This window comes from Papio anubis, chromosome 7 (assembly GCF_008728515.1).
Source record: "Papio anubis isolate 15944 chromosome 7, Panubis1.0, whole genome shotgun sequence".
Classification (NCBI taxonomy): Eukaryota; Metazoa; Chordata; class Mammalia; order Primates; family Cercopithecidae; genus Papio; species Papio anubis.
The window spans coordinates 64642897-64657876 of NC_044982.1; the positions used below are offsets into that span (position 1 = coordinate 64642897).

General features: G+C 35.6%; 1 protein-coding gene across 8 annotated transcripts in view; it reads right to left on the minus strand.

The window, feature by feature from the left end:
• The window catches only part of LRFN5 (leucine rich repeat and fibronectin type III domain containing 5), a 280525-nt gene that overhangs the window by 29223 nt on the left and 236322 nt on the right, over positions 1-14980 (minus strand). The gene's annotated exons all lie outside the window — the stretch shown is intronic.

A 14980-nucleotide genomic window follows, 5' to 3' on the forward strand; every position in this document is an offset into this window, starting at 1 on the left:
CGGCATTATGAGTTTCGGGTCCTAAAGACTCTTTTCTTTCACATAGTAAAGACATCAGAACAACTTGGGAGGCAACCAAAATGACACACTTAGCTATAGTCATTCATTTTCCTTTGGTAAGTGAAAACATGACTAAAGTCACCCAAATAATTTAATTCACAATGCTAAGTTTTCTTTTAAGTGTATAAATTCTACCTCACCCAAGAGAGTGATTTCTGTATGTAAAGAAAGCTCAGTATTCTTTAATTGGTATGGCTTGAGTTGTCACCTATCTTGCCTACTCAGAAATCGCCCTATAGAGACTCTATGTGATATTGGGAACCCATGGATCCTACCAGTAAATACTACTAGGAACCATAAAGGTAAATGTATTCTTTCTTGCAGAAAATGGCTTGGGGAGAAAAAGCAGCCTAGAAAAGGCCAGTGCTAAGAGGCTGTGAAGATTCCCTACAGTGCTGGAACAGCAGTAGTTTGGAGTTGAGTCAGCTGGCACAGGTGGCAATTGTTCCCTAAAATGAATTTTTGTTGATCATGAGAATTTCCTATGCATGTGCAGAAATAAGTGAGAAATATTTGGGAAAGGGGAGTGATGTGTGTAGAAAAGGGGAAGATAATTTATACATAAAACTTCAATTAATTAAACCAGTAGTACCTCCAGAAGATAAGTACAATTAATCTGGGGAGTAGATGGTTATTTGTTCATATGGTTTGCCTTTGTCCCCACCCAAATCTCATCTCAATTTTGCAGCTCCTACAATCCCTATGTGTCACAGGAGCGACAAAGTGGGGGGTAATTGAATCATAGGGGCGGTTACCCTCATGCTGTTGTGATAGTGAGTGAGTTCTCATGAGATCCGGTGATTTTATTAAGGGGATTTTTCTCCTTTTGCCCAGCACTTCTTGCTCCTACCAAGTGAAGAAGGACGTGTTTGCTTCTCCTTCCACAATAATTGTAAGTTCCCTGAGGCCTTCCCAGCCCTGCTAAACTGTGAGTCAATTAAACTTCTTTTCTTTATAAATTACCCAGTCTTGGGTATGTCTTTATTAGCAGTGTGAGAATGGACTAATATATTCATTTAGATAAATAATTTGATTATCCACTTTGTGAAAAGTACATTCCCCGGGGCATTGTTTTTGAAGGTACAATAAAACAAGGATAGTCAAATTCCTCTACTTGATAAATTAAAGTGTATTATGAGGAAGAGGGAAAAGGACTCAAGAAAGTATAGCAAAGACCAATATTCTATATTAAATGTAGATAGGCATGTAGCTTCGGATAAATAAGCAGAGTTGTTACCTTTCAGTTACAGACTATTGTTGCTGTGATATTGCCCTGTTGCTCCCTATCAATGTCAGACCTGAAGGTGTTTGCCTCAACATATCTGTGCCTTTTGGAAAGCATCAGAGTAAAAAGATCTTGAGTTCTACACCATTGATTAATGAGGAATCTGAATCTCAGTGAAGGTCAGAAGGCATTACTAGGTATCTAAGATTCCAACCTGAATTTAATGTCCTAGTTCTCTTTCTACTGCATCTCATTGCACGATAATTAGGCTTCAATGGTCACAGGAATTAGGAAGGGTTCACACATTGAACATTGCCACAAATGTGAAATGCAATGAAATCACCTTGCTGCTACCTCAGCACAGTAGATGACCCCTGTTTCTTCCAATTTCCGATAATATAGCAGCCTCTTTCCCAGAATTCACCTTGATTTATGACAGCTTGACATAAAAAAGGTTATAATACAAATTTGAATGTTATTAACTGGTGTTTCAAATCTAATAAATGATTTATTACTTTATTCAGTTTTCCCTTGAAATTCTGAAAGGTGAATCTCTGAGCCATAGAGATGTCATACTATGCCACTGTATTTCAGTTTCCCTACGGTATTAGCATTTCTTGTAACTATAGTCCCTGTGGTTATATCGGCTCTGTTGTGCTGTTGCCATAGCAATTAAAGAAACACAGTAGTAAAGCAATGCAGAAAGAATGATCATCCGTATAGAGATGCTGTATGACAGAATTCAGACATCTAGAAATATGGAAAATTCTTCAGAAAATAATTTCTTTTCATATTATTGGGGCATTGAGGTAGCCTAGTTATCGCTTTCAGAAAATCAAATTGAATAGCTGAGACTCTGTGAACATGAAAAATGGGAGAAGAAAGGCATACCCACATAGAGAAGGAAGAAAAGTGAATTTACTAGGGTATAAATACTAAGTATGTGTGCGGGTGGAAAGTTCCGGCAGTACTCCTACAGAAATATTTTGACAAACTAACACCATATGGAAGATTTTATATCACAGAAAGCAATTTCTTTCTCTCTCTCTCTCTCTCTCTCCTTTCTGCTCTCTCTCTCTCCTCTCTCTCTTTCTCTCTCTCTCTCTGTCTCTCTCTCTCTCCCCCCACCCCGCTCTCTCTTATTCTCTCTTCTGTCTTAGGAAAATGGAGGGTTAAGAGTATTTAGTACATTTTATTGTATTTTGGGAAGTGTACTCTGCTCTTCTACTCTAAAGAAAAATGTAAGAAAGCTCTGCATTAATTGTGTTTCTGTGATTTGAGTTTGTGTTTCCTTCAAATCCTGCACTATGCTGAAAATAGGATCAAGATGTAGTTTTTTTCACCTATTGTAAATATAAACTCTTTAACAAAATGCCTGGCCCAGGACAGATTCTCCTTCAGCAGCAGCAGCAGCAGCAGTCATTATTGCAGCAGTGTAGTAAGCAAGAACAATAAAAATGTGGAAACAGCCTATTACCAATTTTAGGGTGAACAATGCTACATCAACTCAATGAATTTTAAATCAAGTCATTAAAATGTTTATGACTCATAAAGAAGTGGAATTTAGACAAATGTTTAGTGGAAAAATAGAATAAACTATCATATATACTTTTTGTGTATGCAAATCTATACACATATCTGTGCGCACACTTATGTGCCTGTGTTATGTGTGTGTATGAGAAAGTACTAGTTGCATTTCCAATATCCACTTGTCCCTTCTTTAGAAGAACCTAATTTTTACCTGTTGCATTGCCCAAAATGAAGTTTGTTTTGTAAATTGTGCCTTCCAACGATACATAAGCGAAAATGTTGAGAACTTCAGAACAGGCTGCTTACAAGGAGATAACTGAGATGAGATCTACCCTACTTGTCCTGTGCTGTTTGCCTTCTTTAGAATTACAGTTTGAATATAACGTGTGGAACTCTAGCAGCAAACTGGGACATTAAGGTGACCTTGAAGATGAGAGTCATGAGCAAGGATAATAAGGAGTCATTCCTAATTGTCTTGAATTTGCTCTACCAGCCCTGGATTACTCTTTAACATGTTTAAACTACTACTATTTTGAAACGTCTGTTATTTATAGCCAAACTAATTTCACTTGGTTACAGTATGATTTTAAATCATTAAAGCATCAAATATGAATATGCTAACATGATTAGGAAAAAACATAGCACGCATTCAAGTCTATATGTCTATAGATACTTTAGATACTTTTTATGTGTAGATCTTTTCTGTAAAGTTTTCAAAAAGTTAAGAGTAACTTGGGTTCTTTTAATATTAAATCATCCACATTAGCGATTCGGCATAGTCATAAAAGTTCTCTACTAATTGAGAAGTTTTTGACAGGTATATCTCTAAGCTGTAACAAAATTACTAAAAACAAATATTATATGATGATTACAGTGAGTAAACACATTTAGCCTACATCTGTCATCTATCACAGGAGACAGGCACTGTTCATTCAGGCTCTGAAGCATTTCTTGAGAGTAAGTTAGATAGTTAGGTGAGATTTTTATTTCAAGCCAGCTAAGTAAATTCTTATTTTAAAAAAGCCATTGAGCCCACATTCCCTAACCATAAGAATGTAAAATGATAATAATAAAAAGCTTTCCAACCTGGTTATTAGTTACATATGTGGACTAAGCCAAGTGTTGGCTAATGTCCTCATCTTTGGCTTGGGTAAAAGAGCAGGTAGAGTAATATTAATTAGAATGTAGGAAAAAAAGTTGGAATGTGCTAAGAGATAATAAATTAATTGGGGTAATCTATTTTTGAAGGTAACTTTCTGGTTTAAATCAGGGTGGGAGAGTTGTTGAAATAAACAGGATACTGGTATTAAATAAAATCTGTGAGTAGAAAACCTTGGAGGATATAATGGATAGATATGGCTGCTTTGCAGACAATAAGAATGTGGCATTTAAAATTTCTTGAGAGCACTCCATTGTATAAATTGGGGAATTTTTTTTTTTTTTTTTTTTTTTTTTTGATGGAGTTTCGCTCTTGTTGCCTAAGCTGGAGTGCAATGGTGTGATCTCGGCTCCCTACAACCTCCACCTCCCGGGTTCAAGAAATTATCCTGACTCAGCCTCCTGAGTAGCTGGGATTACAGACGCCCACCACTACACCCAACCAATTTTTGTATTTTTTAGTAGAGGTAGGGTTTTGCCATCTTGACCAGTCTGGTCCTAAACTCCTGACCTCAGGTTATCTACCTGCCTCGGCCTCCCAAATTGCTGGGCTTACAGGCATGAGTCACTGCACCTGGCCTAAATCTGGGAGTATTTTTTACTGTTATTTGTTATTACACAAAATAATAATTACTTTTGATTTGATTATTATTTTTCATTTTTCAGCTGGCAAGGCTATTGGTGCAAGCATTTCTTTTTTAATGACATAAATCTAGTATCTACTTTTGTTCCTAGGATTTAAAAAATAGAATCAGATGGTTTTTAAGTAAGGTCCCATCCCATATTTTCTTCCAGTTTTTAAAAGCACCTACTCCTAGCTGAGAATATCAAGGCCCAAATATTTATCAGATATTATTGGAATTTTTCAAACCTTAAAAACTGACATATACAACCTAAACAGGTACTGGTAATCTAGTATTTAGGTGATTTATAATATACCTGGTTGGTTGTAATATAACACAGTCATAAAAAATCTTTGAGGGTTAAAAATAATGATAAAATATGTTACAATGTATGTTGGCATAATTTTAAGATGTCCCTGTTATTGCTACTCTCTGGTGTATACACTTTTGTGTAATCTTATTCCATTGAGTGTAGTTAAAAGTTTTAACTTCCAATCAGTATTAAATGTCAGTAAAAAAGGCAGTTTGTATATGTATGTACAACTCCTAATTATTTGACTTTGAGTTAATAAAAAGAGAGTTATTGATATGGTTTGGCTGTGTGTCCCCACCGAAATATTACCTTGAATTGTAATAATCCCCACGTGTCGTGGGATAGACCCACTGGGGGTGGATTTTCCCCGTGCGGATCTCATGACAGTGAATAAGTCTCATGAAATCTGATGGTTTTGTAAAGGGGAGTCCCCCTGCACATGCTCTCTTGCCTGCTGCCATGTAAGACATGACTTTGCTCCTCATTTACCTTCCGCCATGATTATGAGGCCTCCCTAGCCATGTGGAACTGTGAGTCAATTAAACCTCTTTCCTTTTAAATTACCCAGCCTGGAGTATGTCTTTATTAGCAGCAGGTAAACAGACTAATACAGTTATCTTGGGGGATGTCATATTGGGCGAATCATTTGACAGAAGGTCTTTTTCCTGAAGTTAGAGACTCCAAACAGAAGATTCCCTCTCTTAATTGCTGGCTTTGAAAAAATAAACTGTCATAATTCTATAGCAGTGAGAAAATGAATTTTACCAACAACCTGGAAGAGCTTGGAATTGAGTTCTTCCCTAGTTAAGCCTCCAAATGAAAACTCAATCAGGCCAATACATTTATCATAGCCTTGAACAGAAGACCAATACATTGTTCTGATTGAACAGAAGACTCAATCAGGCCAATACATTTATCATAGCCTTGAACATAGCTAAGATGGGTTTAGATTCCTACTGCATGACAACTGGAGATAATACATGTGTACTGTTTTAAAGCTTCAGTCTTTATTAATTTCACAGCTTTAGTAAACTAATAAAAAATATTTAGATTAAAAATTGAGCTAAAAGTCAAATGTGCACCATGGTCACAATTATTGATATGGTTTGGCTGTGTCCCCACCCAAATCTCATGTTGAATTGTAGCTCCCACAATTCCCATGTGTCATGGGAGGGACCCAGTATGAGGTAACTGAATCATGGGGTGGGTCTTTCTCTTGCTGTTCTCCTGATAGTGAATAAGTCTCATAAGTTCTGATGGTTTTATAAGGGGGAGTTTCCCTGCACAAGCTCTCTCTTCTCTGCTGCCATGTAAGATGTGTCTTTAGCCTTCCACCATGATTGCGAGGCCTCCCCAGCCATGTGGAACTGTGAGTCCATTAAACCTCTTTTTCTTTATAAATTATCCAGTCTTGGGTACTTGTTTATCAGCAGCGTGAAAACAGACTAATACGACTATGTAAAAAACTAAAACTAAAATAATACTCAATGTAATTTTTATTTCAACAATGTCAGGCTAGGAGCCATGCAAAAAGTGTTTTCCTTTCAGCAGTGTCATTTGTGATAATGTCAAACTGGAAACAATCAAGTTACCCATTCAGAGTAGAAAAGAAATATAAATTGGAGAGAACAAGAAAATACTATAAAGCAATGGAAATGAACCACTCTAGCAGTAACATGTTGCTTGTAAGCATAATGTTGACAAAAGAAAGACAAAATGAGTGAATACTCTAGACTCTATTTATATATAAATTTCAAAACTAAGGACATATTTAAATGGTGACAGAATCATAACTAAAAGCAAATTAAGTGATTAACATAATGTGTGAATTATGTTTATTTGCCAGTGAATGGATGGAATGTAGCTTCCATGGGACATATAGGATTTGAACGTACTGGCATGTTCAATTTCTTTTTTTTTTTTTTTTTGAGACAGAGTCTCGCTCTGTTGCCCCAGGCTGGAGTGCAGTGGTGCCGTCTCGGCTCATTGCAAGCTCCGCCCCCCAGGTTCACGCTATTCTCCTGCCTCAGTCTCCCAAGTAGCTGGGACTACAGGCACCCGCCATCACACCCGGCTAATTTTCTTTTTTTTTTTTTTCTTTTTGGATTTTTAGTAGAGACGGGGTTTCACCGTGTTAGCCAGGATGGTCTCAATCTCCTGACCTCGTGATTCACCCGTCTCGGCCTCCCAAAGTGTTGGGATTACAGGCGTGAGCCACCGCACCCGGCCGGCATGTTCAATTTCTACACCGAAAAGCAAGCTGCATGGCAGTCATTTTATAATTACCGACTGTACTATACATGTGTGTTTTACGCACTTTTCAGTATGAACAATGCATTTCACAAAAATGTTTTAAATGGCTGAAAATATTGAAAAGTATTCAGTGTGTCCTGAGACTAGTAATGGCCTGTATTCAAATGCTTCTTCTCTTTTTGGCCAATTAGATACTGCTAATGCAGTGGAAGGAGTCAGGGAGGAGAGAGATGTCTTCTAAAGACATTTTATGGCCTACACTCCATTCGTACCATGCATCAGTAGGTGGTGGACTGTTGGAGAACAGGTACTCATTTATGCACCCTCTGGAGAAGCCAAGTTTTAAGTACTTACTCAGATTTTGTTAGATGAGTAAATGACTACTAACACTATTATCACTACTAAAATTTGAAATGGAAATAGTCTGGCTACTACCATTCATTCGTTGCTTTCTTTGTGTTGGTGCTAAGCTTGAGGGAGCATGATAATTAAAATGCTACTTAATATGGTAACTTTTTGTCCTAAAGTTCTAGTTCCTTTACATATTCCATTGTTCATTCTTTCCACTGGCCAAATATTTAGAACCTTGACATCTATTATTCAATACGTAGCCAAAACCTAAAGAAAATACTAAAAAAGTAAAGAAAAGTTAACTTTTATGAGCTTTTGAAGGCCTAAGTCTTGGAGAAAACGTTTTTACTGTATCTTATCCCACCTAGTTTGCTGCTGCTTTTTGTTTGCTTTTCTCTGTCATAGAGGAGGGTGATGAAAAAATTGTGGCCTAGAGAAAAAAGTACAAAAACAACAACACACATATGGATAGCAACTCTATGGTGAATATAAATGAAACATATTTATAAATATATAGTGAAAACATTAATGCTTTCTAGGAGTCAGGAGATCTGTCCTACACTTTCTATGATTTCCTGGAAGATCCCTCCCCCACAAAAGTTTTTTTTGCAATTATGGCAAACAGAGACAAAGAAGAAATGAAACAAATATTCCCAGGTAGCGTAAGACAAAGAGGGAGGCTATAAGGGAGGGTAGCAAGGAAGTGAGAAAAGGTGAGAAGTGACAAAAAATAAAAAGTCTGAATGATGAGAGTTTTTCAGCCAATTTTTCCCTGAACAAAATGATAGAGATATGATGGAGATAAAATACATAAGCAGAATGTAATATGGAGGTCTGCTGTGAACTAAGAATCAGCTGGGATGACGTACACATTAAGCATCAACACCAGTGTAAACTAACATTTAATACATGCCACCCATCCTAACCAAAACAAAACTTAATTGGCGGTCTTGTAAAATGAGTGGAAAGAGTTAAAAATCCTGTGGAAATAGGTTGAAATATAGAGATTTGCTTTATGTAAAACATAAATCTCTTTTCATAAGCCAGATATTTGGATTAAAACCAGGGCATTAGGATTTTAACCATGTGCATGCATGCACACACATACCGCCTGCCCCCCCCCCACCGCCCCACACGCAGATATCTGCATGTATATAATACACCAACTAACATTTAAAATGACACTCTTATGTAGGTATTATAATAGCTTTAAAATACAGGTTCCAAGAGTCTAAGTAAATCATCAAGAGTCAAAGAACTACTGAAAATCATAGCCTCCATTCCAAATATACATATTTAAATCTAAAGTCTATATTCCTATCCAGTATGTTTTACTACCTTCATTGAAAATATTCTCATACTATACTTCTACTGCCTTATGGATTTAAGGAGGCCGGTCTTAAAGTAATGTATACAATTAAAGGTTATGTCAATAACCTTTTCAGTGTAGTTTTGGAAGATAGTTCTTCGTGATTTGTAGACTGTGTATCTCACTATGTAAGATAAATTACATTGACAACTACATAAATAAGAGTATGCAGTCATATAATAATATGATCCAATATTATGTAGCTAATAATATAATCTAGGTCATATTCTGGATTCATTAATCGGAATTACTTGTGGGAGACAACACTGATATGTCTATGTTATTGTTTAGAGATTAAGTCAATTGTGTGTTAAAATCAAGTATATTCACTTTGTCTCTTAAATGCAACTTGTTAATTATGTGATGATTTTAAATTCTGTGGTTTTTCTCTATAAAGGAGCTTTCCTGTTTGGTTGTTCCACATAAGGAGTGATATAAAGATAAAAATCAAACAAAAAGGTACAAGGCTTTTCTCCTTTCTTATATAATAATATAAAACTGCATGGGGTTATCAGGGTGAGTTGAAGGAAAGGCAACTAAGCAATAAGACCGGGTCCAAGGGAGTTTACACAGTTTATTTGCACATTTTGGAGATCCTGGGGCTCCTTGGTTCAGATATACCATAACTTGGGATGAAACTTCCCTGCCAGTGATTTTATCTCATCCTAAGAGACCCAAGAGTAGAGGATTTAATAATGGCAGTATCTCTGCAGCTCTTTTAGTGGTAACCTAGACTTGCTCCTTAGCTGTAACTGCCCCAAGCCTACAGAAGATGAGAAAATTCTTTAAAGGTGTTTTCTCTCTGATCTCTTTCTTAGTGTAAGAAAGCCTGTTAACACAATCTGTAATTGTCAGAATTCCCAGGAAGAAAGTAAGACAAATGATGGAGAATGAACCCACTTCCTTTACCAGACTTAATTCATAGATGCAAATGTAATATCTAATCCTATAAAACTTCTAGATAAAAACAGAGGTGTAAATTTTTGTGACCTTGAAATTGGGAGCAGTTTTTTAGATATGTCACCAAATCCCAAATAAAAAATGAAGCAAAATTGGTAATTGGATGTCATCAAAATTAAAACCTTTTGAGTATCAAATGACTCCATAAAGAAAATGAAATGACAACTTACAAGATGGGAAAAAGCAGTTGAAAGTCATACTTATGACAAGGGTCTGGTATTCAAGAACATATAAATGACTTTTATAACTTAACGATAGGAAGACAAACAGATTATAATTGGGCAAAGAATTTAAATAGACATTTCTCCAAATAAGACATACAAATCACCCATAAATATATGAAAATATGTTAAATATCAAGGGAATGTAAAACAAAACAATAATGAGATACCACTTTGCACACATTAGAATGGTTATAGCCAAAGAAAAAGACAAAAGCAAGTGTTGGTGAACATGTAATGAAATTAATATCCTCATACGTTGATTCTGGAAATGCAAAAATGTGTAGCCACTTTGTAAGCAATAAAATATAATTGCTTAAAATGTTAAATATATGGTTACAATATGACCCAACATTTCCATTCCTAATTACACACCAGAGAAATGAAAATATGGTGACATAAAAACTTAATACAAAAATTGTGAGAGCAATATTACTTATTATGGCAAAAATGTGGAAACAACCCAGATGTCTATCGGCTGATGAATGGATTAACAAAACCTGGCATATTCACACAATACTACATTGTTTGGCAATAAAAATAATGCAATACGGATATATGAAGTACCATAAATGAACCTTGAAATCATGCTTAATAAAAACAGCCTGTCAAAAAATACTGCATATGATACAATTCCATTTATATGTGAAAACTAAAATCAATAGATTCATAGAGATGGAAAGTAGACTCAAGGTTATATGGGGTTGAGGATGGGGCATGGGGAGTGGTTCTGATGAGTATGGGTTTTTTTGTGGGGTGACAAAAGTGTTCTAAATGTGATTATGGTAATGGTGGCACAACCTTGTAAATACACTAAAAACCACTAGATTGCACAGCTTTAATGAGTAGACTGAATGGCACATGAATTATATCTCAATAAAACTGTTCTAAAATAATGACACACAAATTAAAAAAAATAGAAAAGTAAAATTCAATAAAAACAGAGAAGTTATTTTTAATGTCATGTGGTTTGCTGCCTAAAAATTGGCAAAGTAATTAACTAAGTCATCTTGTAATAAATTAAGAATATATATTATAAAATAATATAAAATAAGGTACAATGTAATAGCTGATAGAAGAGAGGAATGAGAATCATAGAAAAAAGCCTTTCATTATCCCCAAGGGAAAAATAATCAACCAAAAACAGAGAGAAAAGAAAATAAATTATAATAGATCAGAGAGGCTGGGCGCGGTGGCTCAAGCCTGTAATCCCAGCACTTTGGGAGGCTGAGACGGGCGGATCACGAGGTCAAGAGATCGAGACCATCCTGGTTAACACGGTGAAACCCGGTCTCTACTAAAAAATACAAAAAAAAAAAAAAAAGAAAAAAAAAAAAAAAAAAAACTAGCCGGGCGAGGTGGAGGGCGCCTGTATTCCCAGCTACTCGGGAGGCTGAGGCAGGAGAATGGCGTAAACCCGGGAGGCGGAGCTTGCAGTGAGTTGAGATCCGGCCACTGCAGTCCAGCTTGGGAGACAGAGCGCGACTCCATCTCAAAAAAAAAAAAAAAAAAAAAAAAAGATCAGAGAAAGAGAATGTAAACACTAATGTAGTATATATAAACAAAAATACTTCAATATCCACATGAAATATAGATGGACTATATATGCACTGTTATGGGTTGCATTGTGTTCCTCCAAAAATTTATATATTGATGTCCTGAACTCCCAGTACCTCAGAATGTGACCTTATTTGGTGATAAAGTTACTGCAGATGTAAATAGTTATGATAAAGTCATACTGGAGTAGGGTGGGCTCCTAATCCCATATGACTCATGTCCCTATAAAAGGGGACATTTGAAGATAGACAAATAGAGCGAACAAACACTTCTCAAAGAAGACATTTATGTAACCAACAAACTTATGAAAAAAAGCTCATCATCACTGGTCATTAGAGAAATGCAAATCAAAACCACACTGAGATACCATCTCATGCCAGTTAGAATGGCGAGCATTAAAAAGTCAGGAAACAACAGATGCTGGAGAGGATTTGGAGAAATAGGAACACTTTTACACTGTTGGTGGGAGTGTAAATTAGTTCAACCATTGTGGAAGACAGTGTAGTGATTCCTCAAAGATCTAGAACCAGAAATACCATTTGACCCAGCAATCCCATTACTGGGTATATACCTAAAGGATTATAAATCATTCTACTATAAAGACACATGCACATGTATGTTTATTGCAGCACTATTCACAATAGCAAAGACTTGAAACCAATCCAAATGCCCATCAATGATATACTGGATAAAGAAAATGTGGCAAATATACACCATGGAATACTACGAAGCCATAAAAAAGGATGAGTTCATGTCTTCTGCAGGGACACACATAAAGCTGGAAACCATCATTCTCAGCAAACTAACACAGAAACAGAAAGCCAAACACTGCATGTTTTCACTCATAAGTGGGAGTAGAACAATGATAACACATGGACACAGGGAGAGGGACATCACATACCGGGGCCTGTTGGGGGTTGGGAGCTAGGGTAAGAATAGCATTAGGAGAAATACATAATGTAGATGATGGTTTGATGGGTGCAGAAAACCATCATGTGACATGTATACCTATGTAACAAACCTGCATGTTCTGCACATGTATCCCAGAACTTAAAGTATAATAATAATAATAAATTCTTTAAATTAAAACTAGCCTATAAAATTTCAAAGAATTGTATTTATTTAGAATAATTATTTAGACTGCAGTGCAATTAAACTAGAAATTCATAAGAAAAACATGTCTATAAAATATGCATTTCTGTAGAAATTGGCCAGTGCACTCTAAATAACCCATGGGTCAAAAGAGAAATCATAAAATAGATTAGAAAACATTCTGAATTAAATGATGATTAAAAACTCTATATATCCAATCTTGTGGGATATTAGTAAAATCACAAATAGGTCAACGTTTAATCTTAAAGACAGTTTTTGGAAAATAAGAAAGGCTGAAAGGCAATGACTACTCATCAATCTTCAAATGTTTTAAAGGGAACAACAAATTAGCCCTAAGCAAGTAAAATAGTATAATAAAGACAAGAGGAGAAATTATTGAAGTAGAAAGCAAATATAAAATAGGAAAGATCACAAACAAAAATATTATTTAAGATATCTATTAGAATTTACCACCCATTGTAAGACTGATTAAGAAGAAACTTAAATAAGCACTTCATTAAAAGTGATTATTAAAAGCCAATATACATATGAAGAGGTAGTCAACCTTACTAGTCATCAAGAAAATACAGAATAAAATAGCGCTGTGTTACTACATATATACACATCCACCAATGACCCCTCACCAAAAAAAAAAAAGTTCTCAATTATAGTTAGAGCAACATCTACTCTCATACTCTGTCTGTAATTTGCACAATGATAATTTGGCATTTTCTACTTAATGTTGTATATGTATGTATAAATTATGATACAGTCTTTCCACACATGGCATATATCCAACACGAGTGCATGCTCATAGGCACTAAAAGATATGTATAGGAATGTTCCTATCTGCATTATATGCTGATTTTATATGCTGATTTTATATGCTGATTTCATGATTATGAAAAAAACAGAAGGAATTCAAATGTCTATAAATGTTGGAATTAATATAATTGAACAACATATAAGAAAAAAATAACCAAACCCCTTTTAATATATAAAAATATAAATGAATGTCACAAGAGTAACACTGGGTAAACAAAATCACATGAAGTACTGGGTGATTCTACCATATAAGATGTAAAAACAGGCTAAAATAATTAATAACATAGAACTCAAGGTAGTGGGTTTTGTTTTGTTTCTTTGGGTTTGGTTTGCTTATTTTGAAGATAAAACATGGGTGTATTACCCCATTCATACAGCTATAAAGAACGACCTAAGACTTGGTAATTTATAACGAAAAGACGTTTAACTGACTCACAGTTCTGCATGGCTGGAGAGGTCTCAGAAAACACTGTGGAAGGTAAAGCATGGCACGTCTTACATAACCAACAGGAGAGTGAGGGAGAGCGGAGTAGGCAGAGGAGTACTGCTAAACACTTTTAAACCATCAGATCTCGTGAGAACTCACTCACTATCACAAGAACAGCATGGAATAAACTGCTCTCATGATCTGATCACCTCACACCAGGTCCCTCCCTCAACACATGAAGATGACAATTCCAGATGAGATTTGGGTGGGGACACAGAGCCAAACCATATCAATAGGTAGGGTATGAGGGGAGTGTCTGGGCTGTTGGCAATAGTCTTTTTCTTGACCAAGGTGGTGTTTACATAAAGATTCAGTTTGTAATAATTAATAGAGCTCTACATTACCTTTTGCACCATTCTGCATATTACAATCTACTTCAATAAAGCCTTTAAAATTAAAGTAACTCACATGAGAGCTATTGCAGCCTTCCATTCACCCAACAAATGTTTGCTGATCACTACTACTATGCAAGTATTCTGTCAGACATTGGAAATACAGAGATAAATAACACAAGGTCTCTCTGCCCAGACAATTCTAGTAAAGATGGAAAATATGTAGACACTCATTAAAAATGCAGCATAATATTTGCTAAAATGAAGCTTTTAAAACCCTGATGCTTAAAGTGAGTTACATCCAATTTTAACATCAAAATACGTGATAGCAATGTATTAACCTTTTGAATTAATAGGAATTCATCAATCAATACTAATAGATATAAATATACATATAAACAAGTAGTAGAGAAGGAAATGGTCTTCTTTATAGCAATAGAATGGCAACGAATAAGCAAAGAAACAGTAATTGGGCTAGTAAAAACCACCATTTGTCAAAGATCATAGTAATAACCTATTCAGGCATAAGTCAATGTTAAAATAGTGGGTCTAATTTTGATGAAAAATAGGGTATTTTTACAGTCTCAAAATATCTCCTCACAATTGCTAACTCCAAAGAGAAAT